This window comes from Pygoscelis adeliae, unplaced genomic scaffold (assembly GCF_000699105.1).
Source record: "Pygoscelis adeliae isolate BGI_AS28 unplaced genomic scaffold, ASM69910v1 Scaffold478, whole genome shotgun sequence".
Taxonomy (NCBI): Eukaryota; Metazoa; Chordata; class Aves; order Sphenisciformes; family Spheniscidae; genus Pygoscelis; species Pygoscelis adeliae.
The window spans coordinates 29,589-53,195 of record NW_008825283.1 but is presented as its reverse complement, the minus strand read 5'-3'; positions in this window follow the sequence as shown (position 1 = coordinate 53,195).

Genomic DNA, 23,607 nt, shown 5'->3' with positions numbered 1-23,607 from the left:
TGCCACTGCATGCCCTCCCCAGCCCCCCACAGCGGGCACAGCCCCCATTGCAGTGACTCCCACCAGCCACCCAGAAGGGACCCTTCCTCATCCTGGCAGCAAAGCATGGACCTGCCCTGGGTTTACCCCATCCCAGGTGCATGGACACCCAGAGCCCCTGCTCACCCAGGGAGGGCTCAGAGCACAGTGCATGCACCAGAGCCAGCACAGAGGGTCTAGACACAACGCCCTGGGGCAGAGGGTGGGTTGTCCCAGCTTCTGGGGCCTGCTCTGCTCCTTTGATCAACGGTCTTCTCTCCACACCACCACCAATGCCTGCAGTTCGTCCCAGTGGCCCTGTCCCCCATATGCAACCATGATCCTCCGTCTCCACATCTGCACCAGCATATCTGGAGGGCCTGCCTGGCTCCTTCCCCATCTGCCAGGAGGGACTCATGAGGGAGGCTGGACATCAGCAGGACAAGCAGCTGTGACTCGGAGGGGCTCAGCACCCTGCCTGTCTCTGGGTTTTACAGAGAAAGGTCTTGGTTCTGGCCCTGTAAACTGTTCATCCTGCAGTTGCTGGAGTGCTGCCCACGGTGAGGTCCCCGATACCCCTGCTCGGAGGCAGTCACCACCAAACGCGTGTCTGTGCACACCGGACACTGGCTCCTGGGCTGCAGGCTCCAGCAGCACCTCCACCAGCCCATCGGGTGAGGAGTTGGGGCTGTCTGCCAGGGGTTTCCCGAACTGGCTCATACCTGGACAACAGGATGCAGCAGTGCCCTCGTGCCAAAGTTTTGGGAGTGGGAGGACAGCTGACCTGTGTTTCCACTCCAGAGACCTGTCTCACTCAGAGAAGCCACATGTGCACGCACTGGAGTGGTGGCAGGCACAGCTATCATTAGCTCCAGCACAGAGCAGAGACACAAGCAGCCGCGACCACAGGCTGCTATTTCTGCCAGTCCCCCCGCCAGTGAGGGCTAATTAAAGCCAGGAGGACCCTGCCTGCCACGCAGGTCAAGCCCTTGCTCCCAGGCAGGGACAGGCCAGCAACTGCCCTGCCAAGAGCAGATGGGATGCTGGGCTGAGCCCTGCAGGACTGTGCATGGCACTGTGTCCGGTCCATCACTGGCTGGGATTCAAGACTTTAATCTACGTGACAATCCTCAAACAGAAATAGCCCCCAAACCACTGAGAGCTGGAGAGATTTACGGTATGGCCTGGATCTGTCCAGGAAATGACTAATGGCTCTTCCTTCGGCCCTCCCACCCTGAGGCCGAGGGACTGCACAAGGCAGGCGTCAGTGATAGCCTGACTCTGCCAGTGCGGACGGCCTCAAGCAACTCTCCCAGCTGGAGCAGCATCTGCTGCAAATGCCTTGTGCCGGCAGAACAAGCGAGACAGGTGGAGAAGGCTGCATCGACAGACCTGGAAGTTCGGGGTCACAGGAGCATGAGCACTGCAACTCCATGGCACTAGCCCCAGAACAGAAATCATGGCTTGATCATGACAATCAATGAGATCAGCCCAGGAGCAACTGGCTGGTCTCTGGGCTCCTCCTTTCCTTCAATCCACACCTGCACCCCTGCACTGGAGAGCTGCAGGTCCTGTCTGTCTGCTGCTGCTTCACAGATGCAAGGACCAGGGATTCTCCAGCTTCCCCTGGACTCCTGTCACCCCTGGTCTCTCATTGCCGCCCTGGAATGGGTCAAGCCTTTGTGCCCAGACAAGGGGACACAGTGCCATGACAGTTTCAGTCATCCCCAACCAGTCCCTTTTTAAGGTATAAGAAAACATTCTTGCCCAGCAGCAAAGAAAGCCAAATCCATGCCTTTCCAGGGTGCCTGTCCCACAGCAGCTCTCCTGCTGTGTCTCCCCGGCGTCTGAGAACAGCTGTCTAGCAGGGCACTGGGGCAAGGGGAGACGAGACCGGTGGCGTTGGAAAGCCTCCTGCTCCACGGAGCACACAGCATACCCCACCCTGTGTCTGTCCAGGCCCCAGGAAGAGATGCATCAGAGTGGCAGCTCCACAGAACACGTGCTGGGGCTGAGCAGCTCGCAGGTCTCAGGTGAAGGGATGCAGGCTTTGAAGCAGAAAAGGCCACCTGGCAAAAGCAAGGGTTGCAGGGAATAGGCTGGGCTCTGGAGCTTTGAGTCAGGGACACCAGGGACAAGGTGCGGCTGGTGAGGGGAAGAAGTGGATGAAATGACCATGAGCCACAAACAGCCAAGGAGCCACCAGCTGAGGTCTCTCACAGCACAAAAGACAAAGGAGTAAGAGTAGTCAGGAAGGGAGACAGCAAAAATATCTGTCGAACAAAGGGCCAGAGGGGAGCACAGAAAGTCTGAACTGGGAAGCCAGCAGCCATGGCCTGCACATGGCAGAGTCACACTGAACAGCTCGAGGCCGAGAGAAGAAACCTGCAGCCATGCAAGCATGGGTTCACGGGGCCAGTGGCATGCCGGGGTCCCGGGGGACAGGTGAGGGTGGCACAGCGTTCAGGGAGGCTGGCCCATCCTCGCATGTGCACTGAAACACGGCAAGACCAGGAGGCAGAGCATATGGCCGGGCCCTGAGGAGTTCCCAGCACCCTGTGGTGAGGGGCTGAGGGCAGGACAGGGACTGCGCAGACCATTGGCAGGACCCATCACAACCCACACACGACCCTGAGAGCCTGTGGTCTCAGATCTCAACAGCTGATGCCCCAGGGGAGGAAGCAGGGCTGAGGGAAGCTGGGTCTGTACAGAGGATGCTGTGCGCATGCCGGCCGCCCGGCAAGGCCGGGAGATGGGCCAACGAAGGGCCCGTGTCAGAAGTCCCTGGCCTGGGATTGCTCCCTGAGGCTGGCAGCTGCTGTGGGACGGGCAGAGGAGCCTGTGGTCTCAGATCTCAACAGCTGATGCCCCAGGGGAGGAAGCAGGGCTGAGGGAAGCTGGGTCTGTACAGAGGATGCTGTGCGCATGCCGGCCGCCCGGCAAGGCCGGGAGATGGGCCAACGAAGGGCCCGTGTCAGAAGTCCCTGGCCTGGGATTGCTCCCTGAGGCTGGCAGCTGCTGTGGGACGGGCAGAGCCTCGCCAGACATGGTGGCGTGGGAGACTGGCTCAGCCTGCCTCTCGGTCAGGCCTGAAAGTAGCCAAAGGCTGGACACAAAACGAGCTGTCACCACTGCTGTTTGGCTACTGCCATGGGCTGGGGGTAAGGACTGGGGGACTGGGACTGGGCCTGATTTTTATTAGTGAGTTGGAAGAAGGGATCAAACAGCACCTTAATGAAATGCAGTGTGAAACTGGGAGTAGGCAAGTGAAAAGGCCCTAAAGAGATTAGAAACAACAGCAGGAGGAACACGAAGTTCTGCTTGGAAAAATGCAAGTAGGAGATAAATCATCAGAAATACAAGCAACACGTGGTCTGACTGCATCCCGTGGGCATGCATCCACACAGAGGCAGGCAGACCCTGGAACAGATGGGACAATGGCAATGCACACTTGTGTACGCCCTCGCAAGCAGCAGAGCAGGAAGACCTCCTGCAGCTGGGGCACACACGTACACGTGCACCTTCACGGAGCTGGCAAGGACCCATGAGCTGCAGGAAGTCTGGAGCCAACACAGAAGAATACTTTGGATGCAGACCCATCTGCCCAAAGGCGCTGGGGAAGGATCCTGAGCTCTGCCTGCCACCTCTCCAGAGCCATGCCCGTGCTGTGCAGGCAGGGGCACCATTCTGCACAAGACTCCCCAAATGCTACAGCTTTCCTCTGAATGTGCACTGTCACAGAGGGGCCTGGCTCCCACCTGCTGCCTTCCTCCCTCTGACACACTGCCACACAGGGAATTAAGCAAGAACAATGCCACAACTCTCCCTTCATGTTGCCTCAGCCAGCACAGCTTCAGCCACCCTCAGATACCACCCTGCGGCAACAAACCCAGCAAGCCAAGATCTACCCCCTAAATCAGTCCTGCAACCACGGTGTCCCAGCAGGCAGAGGTGGCTCTGGCTCATGGCCTGTCAGGGGCAAATCTCCCTCCGCCCAGCCTGGCAGCAGCACCCATCTGAGCCTGTGCCTGTGGTCTGCTGCCCGTAGTTCTGTTCCACTATTGCCGTTCATTGATTTTATTTCTTTCCTTTTTTTCTGTCTTGTTATTTCACTAGGGGGAGAAATTAAATGCTCCAGATGGCAATTGTCAGGATTATTCTTGCTTTTTTCCCCAATCTTCTAGTACCTCATTAGTTCCCAATAATGTTTAAGACACAACTGTGAATGGTTGGAAAAATGCACTGGCCACCCCCACCCCCGAACTCCATTACAGACTTGCAGAGTCATTCACATTCATTTTCTCTTATTAAATCAACTTCCCTGCTGAGGAAAAAAATCACTTATCTTGAAAAAAGATACAAGTTGAGTATCTTAGAAATTATAATCCAATGAGTCTTATTCTAACACCAAGAAAAACGGATGAAAAATCATCAGAGAGTTATAAAATCTTTCAAGAAGATTTTATAGTGACAGGAACAAATCAGTAATGCTTCCATCAAAGAAAGTCATGCCTCACTAGTCTAGTAGAGCTCCCTGCACATGCCACCAGGAGCACCAATAAGTGAAACCCAGAGTAGAGCAGTTTATTTGGATTTCCAAATACTCTTTGCAATAGCCCTCACAAGAGGTTGTAAAGTCTAGCCACCTTTACCTCTTACGCTGTGAGAAACAGCATTCCCTGATGGCCTGCCCCACTCTCCACCATTCCCAGTGTTACAGAGTCTAAGCCACCTTCCCTGCCATCTCTCACAAATCCCTCCATCAAGGGCAGCCATGCCATGGGGATCATCCCACACTACGCTGCTGAACACTGCTCTGGCATCTTCAGGGTTCTCCATCGGGGCTCCAGGTCCCCCCTGGGTTAGAGGTAATGCAGAACCACGGCCATCACTTTGGTGTGTCACTGAATTACTCTTCCTCTGGAGGGAAGGCATCCGGCTGGGAGAATCCTGGGAAATGTGCAGTGCTAGCACTGCGGTGGTGGGACCTAGAAAGGTGCAACAGGTAAGATCTGAAGAAGACAAGCATCCCCAGGGCATGATAAGAGCAGGAAGAAGAAACCAAGGCACTCTGCAGCAGAGGTGCCAGCTGGAACTGCTCCTGAGACAGGGGAAGCTGGCACCTCCCTGGGGAGGAGGGAAGGTGCTGACACTCCGTCCTAAGGCAGGGTGAAGGGTGAGTTGGTGCAGCCAAAGGGAGCCCAGAGAGGGGTGCAAAGACCTGTGGCTGTTGTCAGCATTGGCACCAGGTCCTGAAGCCTGGGGCGAGAGCCCAGCACTGTACAGAGCCAGAGCTGGCCAGCACTGGGCTGTGGGAGGTTGCTCTTTCCATCCTCAGGGACAGGGCTGCTGGCACGTCTGAAATCCTCTTACCAAACTCCTTCCTCCGGGTCTCCTCTCGCTCTCTCTCCTCTTCCTGGAAAGCTGTTTCAGACCCTTCTTTACTGTGATGGTTAGAAATGGCCTAATTTCTAGCCCACTCATTCACAGCTAGCTTACCCTACTCTTGCGTCAGCATTGTCTGTTAGCCTATGCAGCTCTTCTCTCCTCCTTTGTTTATGTAAGTATTTATATACATATCACAGGCAGCAATTAGATCCATACTCAGACTTCACTTTGAAGGCTAAACAAGTGTCACTTATGTGGTCTCCTCTTGCAAGGCAGACCCCTTCCCCATATTCATACTTAGGGACACAAAATAACGCACTTCCAAAGGAGTCCTGTGCATGGCTCATGCCTTTCCAGGCTTCAAAACCCTTGTCACCCAGAGTGCACATCGCAGGCAGGTATCAGTTCCCGCCCCAGCAGCAGTCCCACAGATGCTAGCAGTCTGCTAGGGAGCATTTGAAATGAAACAAGGATAATAGCAGCTAACACCTCAACAGCAACAGCGACAATCTTTCCAGAACCAAGGGAGATCTTACAAGTCTTAGCATGGGGGCAAAGCAGAACTGCACACCTTCTGCATCTTCCTCTGCAGGGGCTGTTGGCCACCCAGGCATCATGACCACAAACACCTGAGAGGGTTAACCTGCATCCAGCCACACTGTCTTGCAGAAACCTCCAAGCACCAGTCTACTACAGCAAGCAATGCAGCCTGCCTGGGACTGGCAGTTTTCCCTGTCTGAATCAGGGTTAAATTCCCTCCCCTTTCCAGCTCCTGCTTTCCCATCCACAATGAGCCTGCTGGTACACTGCCTCGGGCTTCACCTCTCCGCTCACATGCCCAGTGACTTTGTGACTCCCGAAAGGCCTGGCCCTTTGAGGAACGGGGTCTCCCAAGACATGCAAGCATGGGAGCATCTGGCTCACCACATCCCCAGCTGCGCCTGCACAGCAAGGGCTGGTGCTTCAGGCATGGTACAGGAGGCTGCAGGCAGCTGCTCTCTAACACAAGTGCTGCTTTCCTGGGACAGATGGCAGGGAGCGACAGCTAGTGCAGCACCGACTCAGCAGGGACCAGGTACTTGGGTCATGCTGATGTGTGGGAGAAGCACACACGCCCCCCAGTTCTCCCCCACGGCCACATGCTGGCAGGGCAAAAGCTGCACCAGGTCCCTGTGCTCCAGGGCTCCTCGTGCTGCACTGGGGTTGTGAGTGGATACAGCAGCATCACAAGTGGGGGCCAAGGGGAGATCTTGCATCCTGCTGGGGAGTCACTGCCGGGGTGGGTGTGGAGAGCAGCACACGGGGCTGTCACTACTGAGATCACTGGGAATGGCCCCACGTGCTGGGGCTGTCGTGGTTGCAGCAGGACAAGCTGTTGGGGTACCTCCTCTGCCTCGCTGCTAGTGAAAGGACCAACTAGGACAGACTTCACCTGACTTACTCCAGATCAGCACCCAGGCACCTGCACTGGGGACAAGGCAGCACATCCACCTACTTGCACCAGCATCACCCCTGCCCTGCCAGACCCTTCAGACATGGCCGCGGAGCCCCAAGGCAATGCTTGCCAGAGACCAGACCTGACACCTGCTCCAGCAGCTCCCACAGCACCCCAGGCTCTGCTCCTGCAATGGCACCGAGCCTGGCCCCCGCTCTGCGTGCAGGCACTGTGCAAGCTCCTCATCACTCCCAAGCCATCCCAGGACCGGGGAGCCCTGGGTCATGTTTAACAGCCCTACCCAGAACCCCAAGCCCTCCCGCGCCGCTGCAGGGAGTCAAGCCCTCACCTCAAAGGATCGGTGAGCGTCTGCTTTCGCTTGGCTGGCAATGCCCATGGGACAAGCAGAGTCGCCCTCTCGCACAGGCTAGACGTTACTGATTTACTAGGGGCGGCTGCAGCTGCAGCTGGAACACACGGTCGATGATTGCAGGCACTGTGGAAGGCATGGTGGCCTCCGCGGGGGGGGATGGGGAGCGGGAGGGACTATGCTGCTCTGCCCCCACCACAGGGCCCAAGCTTAGCGCCCCACGTGGGGTGCCGGGAGTCTGGGGCTCCCACGGGCCACTTTCCCACCAACCCAGGGCTGGTCCTCAGTATCCTGCCAGCTCTGTGCCTGGGGCTGCCAGGCCCGTCCTCATTGCTTCTCTGGGCACAAGCAGGTCAGTCGGCCCTGCTGTTTGCCATGGCTCCGTACCAGCGCCACATGACAGGTAGCACAAAGCAGTCTGTACCAGCCCAACCTTGTCCTTTGCCACCACTGCCCGTGTTCTCCAGAACTGACCCATGCAGGCAGGGGCAGGGGCAAAGGCAGGCATAGGACTGTGCTTACTGTGGCCCCAGACTGAGTGTCAAGATGCACAGAGCTAACAAGGAGAGGGAGAGGGAGCAGTGCTCATTGATCGGCCTGTGTGTGGCCGCAGTGTCCTACAGGGCCTGATGGGTAATTCTCCTGCCAATTGATTTTCCCTCTCTCCATTTGCCAGGGTTAGTGGGACACTGGGGATGTGTGGATGATTAAAGGGCAAGTCCCGTAACGCACCGCTCTTGGGAGCAAGCCTGCTGCACCAGCACTTGGCTTTCCTGGGGTGACAGCAGAGCAGTGCTGACCCCAGTGAGGGGCAGTGGGATAAGGAGCAGCATCCTATGCCCACGCAGTGCAAGCCCGGGATCACCAGGGCCCACCTGTGTCTCTGAGTGCCCAGCAAAGAGGCAGGGGCACCCCTGAACTCCCCCAGCACATGCACATGTGGAAGCAGCTGCAGTGCATGGCTGATGGAGATTTGTAGGGGATCCTGTCTGCAGAGTTCTGGGGCAATAGTCTTTGGCACAGGGGTTCCTGAGAGTTGTCCTTAATAGTTGTCCTGCAGTTCTGCAGCCCCTTACTGCCTGCCTATGCACTGCTGCAGGAGAGGAACCCAGTGCTTGGCCACCAGTGAGCACAGCACTGCAAAACCACAGGAGCTGATTCCTTGCTGGCCTGGCCCCATGGCAGCCCCACTCGGCCAAAGCAAAGGCCTTCTGCTCACTCCTGCCACTGTCCCAGCTGGAACTGACTCTTCAGGTCAACAGGACAGATGGCAGTAATCCCTGGCCCAAAACACATATGCTTCCTGCAGGTCACAGCCCTGCACGGACCCCCAGCTGCCTACCTCCCACAGAGTTGTGCGTCCCCAGTTCCAGGACATGACCACACTGCCTGCCCCATCCCTGCCCCATCACCCTGTGGGGGACACAGGACTGGCCCCCTTGCAGGAAGGAGCCAGACCCCTCAGAGGTGGCCTGATGGGCAGCAGAGCTCCCTGCCAGCCTGTGCAGGGCAGAGCAGGAGCCGACAGCCACAGCCAGGACCCTCAGCCCCCATGGTGGAGGAACAGCACCCACTGGCTGGTCCCAGCTAGGAGAAAGGAGCACAGGCCAGCAAATCCTCTCTCTGTCCCTGTGGTCCCCACATGGGGTACAGTGCTATCTGGTGCCAGGCACTGGCCACACAGCCCTGAGTGTGGCTTGGGGCAGCATGGCCACCGCCAGCTTCAGCCCTGCCTGCTGCCTGGCCATGTACCCCCTTCCCTTGGCAAGCTGGGCAGGTAGGACAGTGGCCCGGCAAGCAAGACAGCACATACATGCTGAGGCTGCACCACACAGGCATTTCAGCGGCAATGTTGGGACACAGTGGTTTGGTCCTTGCCCCATCCCTGTGCACTCACTTCCACCCCTGGGCTGGACATGCAGACACACAGACAGCCCACGCTGCCAGCTGGCCCAGGAAGCTGGCCCAGGTTAAACCAAGCCCATTTTGTCCTGATGGGTTTTAGCAAGAGCAGCTCACAGCTCTAGCTGTTCCTGTAAAGCAGAAGTGGCAATGAACAATGACACAAGAACAGGAATGTCGGGCTAGGGTGGAAAGTCTGTTACCGAGCCCTATCAGACTGCACACACAGCCCTGGCCGTACATGTGGCCTCTTAAATCGAGGTTTCTGTCACACACCCACCTCCCCGGAGTCTGCTGCTTGCACTCAGGCTGCTTCCACACCCTCTTTGAGCCAGCCAGCTTCTGGTCTTGCACAGGAGCAACTAACTCAGGCAATTTTGGGTTTGTACCATCCCAGCCTCTTTCCTTGGGCTCTGTGCATCCTTGACTGTCCCCCAGGGAGAACACCTCTGTGTGGGGCTCCAGGCTCCCACAGCAACAGCAAGATGCAAGCGGCTGCCCCAGCCACGTGAGGACAGTCCCTTGAGCCTCCCAACATGGGCTCACTTCAGTACAAATCCAGAGTGGAGAAACACTTCCCAGACATCCCCTTTCCCTCTCCAACTGACCCATGTCTCAGGTCTCCCCAAGCTCTTCTCCATCAGAGATGGGGCAAGTCCCCATTGCTTCCTGCCCCACAGCCCTCTCCCGTATCTGTCCCGGTTCCTGGTGAAGCATCAGTGACCGCAGTCCTTCCTCCCAGGCTGCCCTCACCCTTCCCTGTGCAGCACATGCTTAGAGTCAGCCCCACGGGCCATCCAGCACCCCAGCCTGTCCCCACAGGACCCCATCTCAGGGTGCACCTGGCTGAAGGGAGGAACAGAGCCTGGGGAAAGGCAGAGGTGGCTGAAGACTTCGAAGCTTGCAGGACCTACTCCCCTGCAATGCACCTGGGATCCATGGGCTCCATGTGCCGTGAGGGCACCTCACAGGAGCTGGCACCACTAATGCAGGGCTCCAGGGATGCGGTGACTGCTGCTCTAGTGGGGAGGGTGTCCCCAGAGGCCCACCATCACACAGGGCCTGCCCCAAGCCTGTCCCAACAGGGGTGTCTGCAAACTGCAAGTCCTTTCCTGCCAGGCATGGAGACCCAGGCAGGGACAGTGTACAGCCAGTCCAGCCCCAGGCCCTCGGGGTCTGCAGAGCCCAGCAGAGCGCCGAGAGCTGCCCATGCAGCCTCTCCCACTCTGGGAAGCTGGCTCCAGAGCAGGAGCCAGGGGATGGTTGCAATAAGAACAGTCTCACCAGGAGGCACCGGGGATCCTGGGGGCTTTGCACACTCCCCCCCAGTAACTCTGAGCGCAAGCGGTATGTAGCCATAGGAACATCACTTAACATAATCACCTTGGTAACCACAGCTACACGCTCTCATGGAGCACGTGCGGGGCCCTGTGCACCCCCGGTCAGGGTCTCCTGATCTTGCCCCCATGTTGCAGCCTGCTGCCTGCCCAGTCAGCAGGTCATGCTGCCGTGTGGGACCAGTGGGGACAGGGACAGACCTCTCCTCACTGGCGGCACTGCACCATCCATAGTACCAAGAGAACAGCTGGAAATCACCACCAAGACCAGAGCAGGGAGTCAGACTCTTCCAGAGCCCCGTGGACCAGCCTGGCCACAGACGCCTCTGCCTGGAGGTGTGCACTGGATGGACTGGCATCTCCTCCCGTCCCACAAGTCACTGAACCCCCATCAGCTCCTCATGTGGAGCCAGAGCATAAGGACACACACACACACACTCCCAGCTCATCGATGGAGGAGATGAGCATGCCTGGGTCAGACACATGTGAGGATACAGCCAGGAGGAACAAGACCCTGGAGCCTGCCCCACCATGGGCAGGCTGGCAGAAAGCACATCTGCTCCCTCCATCTCCCCACACCACCACTGGGCACAGCTGCAGGTAAGCACAGCCCAGGAAGGAGGTACAGCCCAAGGACAAGTAAATCCAAGCATTAGGTTCTCACACCTCCCACCCTCATCTCAGCAAGCACCTATGTCCCTGCACAGTGGGCAGCAGGCACAGATCCACGGCAGCACAGCCAGGTAAACACCCAGCCCCTCGATGTGTGGGCAATGCTGTGGCCCAGGCTGACCCAGCTTGCCACCCTGCACAGCTGTAGAGCTGCACAGACTTCAGGACTGCCCTGTATCTGTCGCAATCCTGCACCGTACCTCCACCCCCCCCAGCTCCAGCTTAGTAGGAGCACGACACAGCAAGAAGCAAGAAACCCAAGGACCTCCAGGGATTACACAATCCGCGAAGCAACCTGGTGCAAATCCCTGCTGCTGCCAGGACCTACTGCCCCCTCATCATCGCCACCAGCAAGGTCCTATCACCATCCCCTCGCTCAGCCTCACCTGCGAGGGCCTTGGCCCTGCCCCAGCACAGCCCCTGCACCGCCCCAGCACCCCAACCCTGCAGGCACCCTGGCCTCCCTGCCAAAGCTCCAGGCCCCAGCAGCAGAGCGCAGGGTCCAGGGCTGCCAGTGCTGACCCCATGTCTAGGAGTGTATATCTGACCTGTTCCCAGGGACTCGGTGCTGCCCGGGTGCAGACACTATCCAGAGTTGGTGTCAGGGTGGCTGCCACCCCAGGAAAACATTCTGCTGCTGCAGGAGCCCAGAGCGCCCACTGATCAGCCAGCCTGAACACACTGTTCAGCCTCTCCCGCTTAGCCCTTAGGTAATAGGATAACACTGCCTCCATCTGTTTGTCTGGGACCGAGATGCTAATCGCTTCTCTGGCATCCCTCCCCTCCCCACCCTGCACCCCTGCCCAGCCCTGCCCCCAGTCCCGTCCCACCTTGCAGAGGCAGCACAGGGCCAGCACAGGGCAGAGCAGTTGCACTGGCAGGGGTCGGGGAAGAGGTTCCAGGCAGTAGCTGGCCGGGCAGCCACGGCGGGGACAGAGTGGAGCAGGACTAAGCCAGGCTCCTGACTCAGCCACAGCCTCCCGCAGACGCTGAGAAGCCTCCCCATGTCCCACAGACTTGGGCTCCTGCTGTAGCAGGGAAGGATGGTCCTTCCCCTTCAGGGCTAGGAACAAAGCCCTGCAACAGGGAATGCCTTCACCAAGCCCAGCTCCATGGGGCCCTACTCCCACTGGGATCTGCTGTTCTGCTGCAGAACGAGGAGGACCAGGTCAGAGCGCTGTCTTCTGTGGGATGATCTGCTGCAAGTGTTCAGAAATTATGCTGCTACAGCAGTCAGATTTAAGCCCTGCAAGTCATGGATGTGCTCTGGGACCAGGCAGGACTGACTTCATTGAACAGACAAGCCAGTAGAAGAATAGCTTGGATAAATGCCCACATCTCAGTTCAAACACAATTCATCCCCACCACATATATTCCAAGACTGCACCTGCCCTGCATTGGCAGCTAGTGCTTAGACAACTGGCACAGCCCTGCAGCCCTGTGGGGAAGCACCCCTCTCAGTGCAGCAGCTCCCCAGCCCCTAACCGCCTGGCACAGCAAGGCACAGCACGGCACAGCATGGCACAGCAACTCCCCTGTACGGAAACACGCAGCATAGCCCACGCAGCACAGCCCACACAGCACAGCCAGCCCCTGTACAGAAACACGCAGCACAGCCCACGTGGCTCAGCCTACACGGCTCAGCCAGCCCTGCACGGGCAGTGTGAATTATCTGGAGTGGCAACACATTTCAGGGGTCCTGGAATAAAGCTGCAGGCTCTGAAAAGAGCCTGCTGAAGACAGAAAAAGCACCCACTATTCTTGTGCATTAGCATTTTATGTTTCCTTTGTTTCATCCTCTGGTTTCCAAGCCTTCACCCTGGAGCTTGATATACACTGCTTGCTGCACGCCACAGCTCAGCCTGCCTAGTGCACAGGGAGAAGGGGCTGGGTGAAGCTGGGACTTTCTGAGCCCCAGCCCCATAGAAGTGTCCATATGGTGTGCATGTGCACAGGGGTCCCTCACTTCTCAGCTCGTCCCTGCCCTGGGGTGGGACATAGCAAATGTCTGCAATGAATGGGGTTGGCAGGTCACAGCCTGGGGACGGGGGCAGAAGCTGGAGTCCTGCTCCTCTGCAAGCCCCAGCACTGGTTGCACTGGTGCACGGCGAGCAGTAGGTGGGAACACACCCTCAGGGACACACTCCAGGTGTGCACACCTGGAGCGGGAACAGCATCAACCAGACCCTCCAGTGGCAGGGACCAGCCGGTACTCTGCCCGGTAGGGGCTGGGGTCCTTGTTGGGCACCAAGAAACCCCTGTGGAGAGGGAAGAAAGAAGGATGTTCAGAGGAGCATGCAGAGGCCAGGGCAGTGCACGACTCAGGGCAGGATCCACCAAGCAAAGATCATAAGGCAGGCAGGGGACAGACCAACCCCAGATCATGGGCAGACATTTGTCATTTGCCATCTCCCACTCCCACGGGACATTTCTCCCCCACCATTCCCCAGCTGTGTCTTACAGCTCAAGCTGCTTCTCCACCAGCTGTGGGCAGTAGCTTCCTCTCTCCCCTCTCCCATGTCATCCCTCATGCTTCCCTGTCCCCAGGGTAGCTCTGGCTGCCTTTTTCTCCCTCTGTGAAAAAGGGCCTCCAGGCTATGGCCCTACCACAGTCACAGCAAGCAGCTGCTGCATCCCTCCCCTGCCCACATCCATTCGGTGCCCTGGGAGAAAGCATGCGCTGCCCCTGCCCTTGGCCTGGCATCCTGGGGTAGGGGCACCCACCATTGCTTTCCTTCCCTTTGTGGGACATGAGCTCTGGAACCTGCCAACAATGGTGCTGCAGGTTCACTGTGCATATACGGAGCTGGCTGGCCTCACACCATGGCACTGCAACTCCCCTCGTGCCATCCTGACAGCAGCCACAGAGACAGCACCAAAAGCCTAAATGACTCAGTATGGCCAAAGAAAATGTCTTTCACAACATGCTGCACATTCACACCCAGCTCTCATCAAGACCTTGCCCTGGTCTGTAGAGCAGCGTGCATGCAGCACCCAGTCCATGAGCACAGCTGTGGAGTGACATGATCACCAGCCACACCAGTGCTGGGGACGGGCAGCGCCTGCAAAGGGTCCGGTGTCCTCAGGCAGGGCAGTAAAAAGTCCCATTGCATGAGGCAGCATCTGAGCAGCCAGGGCTGGAAGAAGCACCCACACCAGTGTGATGTCCAGGAACCCTCCTGTCCTCCAAGACCAGTCATACTTGTCCCAGACAGAGATCCTGGATCCCAGCTGGATGGGCCCAGGCATACCTGGTTAGCCAGTCTCCCCCAGGACCTTTCCTCTTGATGCCTCCTCAAAGCATGTCATGTAGTAATGACCTACCCCTGACTCATAACTTCTTCTGCATCACTTGCAGCCTGCCTGAATGCGCCCTGTCCCCTCCAGCCTGAGCCCTGCCCATCCTTTGCCAACCCTCACAAGCCCCATTTCTGCCCTCAGATCTCCATGCAGCTGCCCCTGAGCACCAGAGCTGGGTCCCTGTCCCCACTGCCCCAGACAGGCCATCCCCTCCCGGGACAAGGCTGCAGAGCCCTCACCAGTCTGAGCCCTCTCCCCACCACCTCCCATCAGGAGGCCCAGGGTATTTCTGAAGGCAGAAAGGGAAGGACAGAACAGTGCTTACCTGAAATGACTGTCACAGGCACGGGGTCACAGCACTCCCTCTTCATCAACCTGCGGACAACAGAGAGCAAGGACAGCATCAGTGCAGCGCACCACATGCATGGCCCCCAAGCACGCTGCACCCATGTAGACAGCAGATTCAGCCTCAGGACACCAGGGAGATGTGGAACCCGCAGGGCTGGGAACAAGAGCATCCCCAGAGCAAACCTCCTACAGGACACCAGGGAGAGAGGCAAGGTCACCTATGGCTTGCAACAACACTTGCCGCCCTGCCACAGCAGAGCGTCCCTGGCTTCCCTACAGCAAGCAGAAGCACTGCACCCCAAGCCCTCCTGCCCATGCGAGCCCATCCTCACCCCATGGACAGGCACATGTGCTGCCCCCCGAGGAGAGCCACAGGGGCTCCGCCCCTTGCCCAGGCAGGCTGGACAACTGGCAGCCCACTGTCTCCGCTGGCCCTGCAGCGCGGCTCAGTGAGACAGCATGCAAGGGCAATGCAGCTTCCCGAGTGAACAGCCCAGGCCCAAGCGCCAGGGAAGGCAGACACAGCCACCCTGGGTCGGCAGGGGTCCTTGAGCACCTCTCCCATCCTGGGTTGGCGGGGTCCTTGTACTCCTCTCCCACCCTGCATCAGCGGGCGTCCTCAAGCACCTCTCCCATCCTGGGTCAGTGAGGGTCCTCAAGCACCTCTCCCACCCTGGCTCAGTGGGGGTCCTCATGCGCCTCTCCCACCCTGGCTCATCCGCTCCCAGGCAAAGTCCTGGGCAGGATGCAGCCTGAGAGCAGAGGCAGGCTCGAGCTGAAAAGCCATCAATGCTAAGGGTCAGTTCCTCCACATGGTCAACCCTCTTGTTCTCTTGTTCAGGACAAGCGACAGGGGACCAGGGCCCAGCTGAGCCCACCTCTAGAAGATGACACGGCAAGTGCCCCAGGCTAAATTCAGGAACAGCTACGGGCAGACAGGAGAAGAGAAAAGTGTATCCATAATGTCTCTGCTCTCTTTGTGTGCTGGAAATGTGCATGCTCTCTCTCCTCACTTCTCATTAAAGATCCTTTCTGAGTGAGTGGCTGAAATGGCTGCTCTGTTGTAGAAAATTAAAAATGTATGACTTGGGATTTCTTGGAGCACGCCTGTTGTGCTGCAGCTGGTGTCAGCAAGTGCAAGGTGCTGCAGGGCGAAGGGGCTGCAGCAAGGATCCCATTTTTGCAGAGAGCTCACGGTGTGCCACGTGGGCAGCTGGGGTGCCACCAGGCTTTAAACATTTTGTAAGATATACTCCAGCCTCCACTGGCAGAGGGATCACAGACACTGCGATGCACCTGGAAAACTTAGTGGCTATTGTGTGCCTCTCTGTAAAATGACACTGCTGAGGTCCCAATGGGACCCGTAGCACGATGCTCCGGACACAGCTGCCACTGCCCCATTGCCTCCCCTCTTGAGAAAAGCTCACAGGACACCTGTGCCATGAAAACAGAGGAAACCTACCACAGCTGTTTATGTAGGACCTAAAAAAACCAGCACAGGGCATGTGTGTGTCCTGCTTGGACATTTAGTGACCATAGTGAACTGAGTCTCTCTCCTGTCCCTCAGCACTGGGAATACCAAGACTGAGCAGGGCAGGCAGTGGGGCAGGGGACTGCTGTGCCTGCAGGGGCATCAAATCTCGACAAGCACAGCCTTGAAGGGCTTAGGGCTGATGGGTAACACCCCTGGGCACAGAGTGTCACAGGCTGGGACACCTAAACAGCCTCCCTCCCACCCATGCACCGTCTGAAATCCCTCGCTGCAGCACACAGCATTGTCCGAAGCCAGACAAGGGCACAGACCAGCCCCAGCCCTCCCACCCCACCACTGTCAGTGGTGCCAGGAGACTTGTTTGCTGCAATTAGGAGGCTCGGATGAGGGGGTGGGTTGTGTGGTGCCACAGAGCGGGAACTCCCTGTCCACCAAAGGCATCTCCGGCAGCTCATGCTCCCAGCTCACCCTGCCACCTCCAGGCAGCCTCAGCCCAGGGACATGGTGGGTTTGGGCTGGAGCTATGCAGCATGGCTACAGCTACATGTCACCAAAGGTGGCATAACCCAAACACCCCATCGTGCCTGGTGGCCCGGCTCCACACCCTCTGGGCCTCCGCATGGGCATCAGACGGACAGCTAACCAAACCACACACATGCGGCAGTCATCTGGAGCACGGGAGCCTTCCCAAGATACACACCAAGACCCCAGGTTGTGACGGCTGCTGGCACAGCCACGGCACAACCCTGGAAAGCCAAGCTGTGAGCCCCCGGCAGCACCTTGTCCTGACCCAGCCAAGCACCAGCTGAACTTTACCACCATCCCCCCGGGTATTGGAGGGCTGGGGCAGCGGAGGCAGCACCGGGAGCGAAACAGGCAACAGAGCACACAGGGAATAGGTTCCTGCATAGCCATCATCCTGGGCACAGCCCCACGTGTCTAACGGGTGTAGGACTGAGCACCAGGGCTCCCTGGGAAAATGCAAAACCAAGGGGACTCAGAAACAGTAGATGAGAATGACCAAAGGGCAAGAAAAACTGCCATAAGAAGAGAAAAGAAAGAGCGCAGATTGCTGCCTTACAAGGAGGCAAATAAGAAGGGACACAGATAAAAGGCTGTAACATCCTGAACAGTCTGCAGAAAGGAGACGACACTTCTGCTCTTTTCATCTCACAGCATGAAGGCAGCAGAAAATGTCGTGGGATCCTGAACTAAGAAAAGGAAATACTTCTCCACATCGCCCATAACTAGATGGTGTAGCTCACTGCCACAGGAAGCCCTTGAGGCCCAGAACGGTGCAAGTTCCCAGCCAGATCTAGAGGCTTCTGTGGGTGAGGAAACCAACCAAAGTTACCAGCAGCAGCAATCTGGCAAGGCTGTGCAGCCCCCTCCTGCAGGCTCCACTGCAGTCCGCTGACGGCCAGCAGGATCACCCCTCAGCGCAGGCAGCTGGTCCCCAGCTCCAACAATACCCACTGCCCCTCTGCAGCCTCAGGGCAGTGCCAGAGGCAGGCCAGGCAGCAAGACGGTCCCAAAGGGTGGCTCTGAACTGCAGAGTGGCTCCCAGCACCGGCAGCAGCCTTGCTCAATCTCTGGCAGGGATGGCTCTTCCTCCTGGCTCTCATCCGCACCATCTCCATCCCATCCTGACATCCAGAGCAGATCTGGGCCAGCACGACAACCTCCTGGGCTCCTCCTGAGCTGGGCCTCTTGAGCACCACCTTTTTTGTCCTCCGGTAATGAGGGCCCGGTGGAACGTCAACCATGGGAATATACATCCAGTAATGTCAAAGACACTGATCTGCATGGGAAGCAGCTCAGGAGATAAATTAAATGCTTATAATACGAGCATCTTCTCCCAACCCTGATAACAGGCAAAGGAGATTTATGAGTTTATTATTGGACCTGATAAATTAAACTCTTCACAGAAGAATAAATTATGCAGATGATCTGCGATGTATTTAGACTGCAGCTTGCACACCGCCAGGATTCTAGCCCTCACAGTCCCTGAGGATCCTGCTGTCTGTGGAACCAGAGGGGCCTTGTTCAGACTAGCAGGGAGAGCTCCAGGGAGGCTGTTATTCCTCTTGCCCATGAATGGCAATTCTGCCTTTTGCTTGTCTAAGTTTGACTCTTTTATCATGAATGTCCAGATTCCCTGCTTTTCATTCCGCTTCTTCCCCTTCCAGGATAAGAGGCAAGGACTGCAGACTCGCAGTAACCACAGCAGCTGGTTCCCAGCGGTCTAACAAACATGACATGATCAGAAATGACAAGTCAGTGGAAGTAAAACTGTCCCCAAGACAGAAGTGGGAGCTGGGAAGCATCTGGAGACTCCTATCTCAGGAGGGTTGTGGAAATGCCTCTCTGCACAGAGAGATGTCCATGGGGTTATGATATGACAGATGGGACACACACAGATGCCTGTGATCAGGGTTCATACAGAGGGGACGTGCCCGTTTCTGCGTCCTGAGGTCTCCCAGGGCCCTGACCCCACAAAGGGACAATGCCACTTAGTCCCTCCTGCAAGCATCGTCAAGGAATCCATTCCAGCTGCTCCAGACAAGAAATGCAGACAAAGCCTTCCCCAGCAATAGGGCAGCCTCAAACGCAGGCCAAGGGCTGCAGTGCCACAGGCAGACACCGCTGCACATCTCTGTGTAAGACCAAGCTCAGACACTGGTCTGGCCACACCACTGCCCAGTTGTCACCATAGCACGGCACTGCCTGGCATAGCCTGGTCAGGCACAGCTGCTCCACATGGCCCCCATGGGCCTGTGGGACTCAGGCTGGAGGTGAGCAGACAGTCAGGGCAAGCTCAAGTATGGCCATCATGTCCCAGCAGGCTCCTGTCACAGCTCGAGGGATCTGAGACCCTGCAGAGGAGCAGGAGACATTGAAGAAGGGGTACAGCCTGCAGCCCCCAAGCCCCAGCATGCGATGTCCTGTATGCCCACGCATGCCGGGAGCTGTAGGCCCTTTCTGCCAAGGCCAGGAAACATTACATCACGCTGTAAGGACGTGGCTGAGCCTCCGCTGAGCCTCCTCCGGGCAGGGGAAGGTCCCCCAGGCAGCCTTGCCTCTGGCCGGCTTCCGCCAGTGCTGAACAATAGAGTCCAGGGCTGAGCACTTGCGGGGCTGCTGCATTTCCTGCCATTCTTTGCACTCCCCTGAGGATGTCTATAAAAAGCAGAAGAATCCAGACCTGGAAGTCTAAACCACTCCTTAAATAAGCAAGGAATGCCAGCCTCTCCCGGGGGAGGGAGCCCTGCAGTCCCCAAGATGGGGAGTAGCTGTAGGGAGGTGGGACACAGCCCAGGACCTGTCTTGGGGAGGTTCTGTCCTGGGGAGAAATGCAGCCCTGAACCAAATTGCACCCTCGGGTTTCTTGGTGCAAACAAAGCCCAGCCAATCACCAAACCCACCCCTGCCCACCGAGGTCTCTCTGCTGTTCTGGAACTTGCAAAGTCATCCACCTTGGCATGAAAGAACAACCCAAAGAACCAGCTCCTCGCAAACAAGCAGCCCCTTAAAGCAGGGGCTGGGCTGAAGCACAACTGCCTGGCACCGCCATGGAGGGCTCATGGCAAGTCGAGGCTGCAGGAGGCTGTTTGTGGGGCGCACATCCTGCATACATCCTGGGGGCTCAGGTCTGCTTGGGGAGGGGTTCATTGTGGTGAGAAGTTGGCACTGATGGTCCCCCTGCACTGTCCCAGGCTCTGCACAGCCCCGTTCCCACCCAAAGTCACCCATGCAGTCACAGCTGAGTCCATACAACATCCAGAATCACAAACTCACAGAACTGCTGCCAGTGAGGGGAGAATGCGCTGCTGCCAGAGAAGATCTTTCAATATTTAATGATAGAAGAGTCTCCTGATCGACCTGCTTCTCGGGTTACTAAAGTCCCTATTCGTTCTGCTCCCCATAACGAGACGGGCAGCCTGACTGCTGGTAGTGGCACAGACACCCCATCCCCTGAAAGTTTGGGCTGATCCTTGAGAGACTTCCACAAAGCCAGCGCTGCCTCCCCTTCCCACGCTGCCAACAGGAGCCAAGACACTCATGAACCAGAGTTTTTGCCTGTTGTCACAGTTACAGCAGCTCAGCTGCATTTAGGAGTGGGATGGCAATTTACTCTTTGTACTCGTTTTAGCTGCACGGCCTCCCCCTGCTCCAGGTCTGCCGTGGCAGAAGGGATTCCTGCCCCACAGCACTGCCAGCCACACAAGGCTGCCGAGCCCCCGCTGCATCCTGCAGCTCCTGCTCCTTGTGTCCCTGGTGCCAAGGGCAGAGCTGGACCACTAGATCCCACCTCCCGGGCCAGCGGTCAGTGCTGGGCTGGGGAAGAAGGCAGGCAGAGGAGGCAGGAGTAGGGCAGGGCATGGCACGGCCAGTCCCCCTTGCTGCTCAGGAGGGGACCCTTTCCCTGCCCCACGGCTCTGCTCGCCTCAGCTTCTCTGGCTCCCCTTGCAGCTCCTCCTTGTCTCCTGCACAAAGGGAGAGAGGGGCAGGAGCCAGGAGCGCTGCTGAGCGGCTGGCCCTCCCGACATGACCTCCCAGCTGTGGTCCATCCCTGGAATACTCCTCAGTCCCGAAGGCAGCTGCCAGGAGCAGCTCCACTCCCACATCCCTACTGCACATGTGCCCCTGCCCCAGCTCTCATGGGAGAGCTCAGCTCTACCCCAAACGCCATCACCAGCCTCTGGCCCAGCTCTGCAAAGCCCCACTGCAGCCACGTGCTCTGTGCTGTGCTCCAGGGCAGGACCAGCTTGCCATCGATCCCAGGCTGCTGCGGTGCCCCCATCAGGGAGCCTCCCCCCACTGAGATGCCCCAGCTTCACACGTGCTTTGCCGCGCTCTGCAAGATGGGAAGGGGAGCCCAGCCTGCCACCCTGGCCCCCCTCCCCACCCCACACACACCCCACAGCCCCATACTCTGCTCCTCACCACTTGCACACACATGCCTCACCATTTGCATATGCACTTACGCACTCCTGTGCAGAGGCAGCAGTAGTAATTTTTAGCTGGTGGAAATCTCAATAGAATATTCTGTAGTGGGCTGCTTGTGTGTCTGTTTGTGTGCACCTCCAGAACACAACAGTGGTTTAAGTGAACAATGCAGTACAAAACACAAACAGTACAGATATGCATTATTCATATCATAATACTAACAATATTAAGAATACTTAGGTGTTATATGAATATTTAGGTGTTACATGCTGTACAACAGAAAAAAAAAATGTTATTATCTGAGAAAAGGACCTTGTAATATTCTCCTTTGTGCCCTTTTTTGCCCTCAGCCCCTTTTGCCACATACCTTGCAAGTTTGGCATAGTCAGCAAAATCTCCACAGAGGGCTACTGTGCAGGTGCAAAATGCACAAGAATTTTGTAATGCGTTTAAGTGTTAGTATAAAAAGAAATTATGGAAACTTGTTATGTGTTGTCTCCATTACCCGCATGTCACTATTGAGACAGAATGACAACCAAAGTTTTTAGTGAAGTTTATGAAGTTCTGGGGTGGAAAGACCCTACCGTGCCCCAGGTAGGAGCCATCCCTGCCCCTGCACTGTTCCCAGGCAAGTTGAGCCCCAAGCCTCATCGCCTGCACACAAGCAATGCACGCACCATGCGCTGTGCCTCAGGCACAGTCCTGCAGTCCCAAGGTCTCTAGCTCCCACTCACGCTCTCAGAGCATGTGGTCTTGTGCAATGTCCACATCTGCAAGGGCCGCAGCAAGCGTTGCTTGGCCAGCCCAGCAGACACTGACCAAGAGCAATTGCACATCCTGGGCAAAGGCACCCTCCGGGAGACCTAGACCAAGAGAAGACCAGAGCCCTGCAGAGGTCAGTGCCCAAGTCCTCAGGTCCTCTCCTTGCAACCCAAGGCTCTGGCACAAACACACAACAGCTAAAAGAACACCTTGCATGCTAATACAGCAAGACATTTTCCCACCATGCCTTGCTATAGGTACAGTTGCAAAGCTAGCCTCATGTTTGACTGTGTTTCTCACAGATGCCTGACAGATGTAACTATTACATCACTGAACGCTTTGAGGATCCCTGTCCATAGACATCAAGGCAAGAAACAGCAGGTACGGTTCCTGTTTAAATCCTGTTTGCTTAAATCCATTGCTCCCTTCATGCTAGCATCCTGATTTACACAAGCATCCACAGGCACTCATGGGTACCGGTACCTGTGCAGTCAAACCCAGCTCTGGAGTTTCCTGCTTCCTTGACCCAGTTTTGGATGAGTAGGAGAGTGGCAGACTCTCACTTTTCCAGCAGTTCCCCAAGACATCAGGGACAGGCAAAATTGCAAGCTGAGGCTCAGACACAAGAACACAACCACACAAATCCCATACACAAGACTGTCCAGCATACCCCGAGTCCAGAGAACAGCTCATTATCCATGACAGCCTGGGGTGGAGATGACTTACTACACAAATTGTGCTTACACACAGACAACAGAGCACACAGAAGAATGGTGCACTGAGCATCATGCATAGGTATGTGCAACCTGAGGGTAGATACACCCAATTATGCACAGATATACAAGGACCACAAACAGATAAGTTACAAAAGCAATGGCACATGCTACAAAAGCAATGCCATGCCTTCACCAGAAGTCCCCCTGCCTGCCTAAATGCTTCTGCACAGGTGTGCCCATCCTCTGATGCACGCTCTGCCTGTGCGCATGCTACCGAAAAGCAGGGCTCCTGTTCCCCAGCATATACCCCCAACCACAAACCATGGCCCCTACTTCCCAGCATGTATGTGTCGCTGCAAACCACAGCATCTATCCCCAAGCACATTTAGCTCACTGCAAATCTCAGCCCTTATCCTCCAAAATAAGACTCCCACTACAGCTACAGCCCCTACTCTCCAGTCCACATGCCCCGAAGCACATCACAGCCCTTACTCCCCAGCACAGGTACCCCACTTCCAACCATAGTGCCTGTCCTGAAGTGCCGACATCCCAATGCAAGCCATGGCCCTTACCCCAAGACATCGCACTGCAAACCACAGCTACGGCCACCCCACATATACATCCCAATGCAAGCCACAGCCCCATTCCCCAAAACACATACCCAAGTGCTCACCACAGCCCCTAACTCCCAGGATGGGCACCCAACCACAAACCACAGCCCAAATTCCCTGGCACAAACACACTGGACTGCACACCACAGCCCTATGCCCAGCACAGATGCCCCACTGCAAACCACAGCCCCCACCCGGTAGCACACCAATGCAAACCACAGCCCCTGCTCCCCTGCACGCCCCACGGCACCGTGCCCCATGCTCTCACCGCCCAGCACTGCTACCCCCCCTGCACCCAATGGCCCC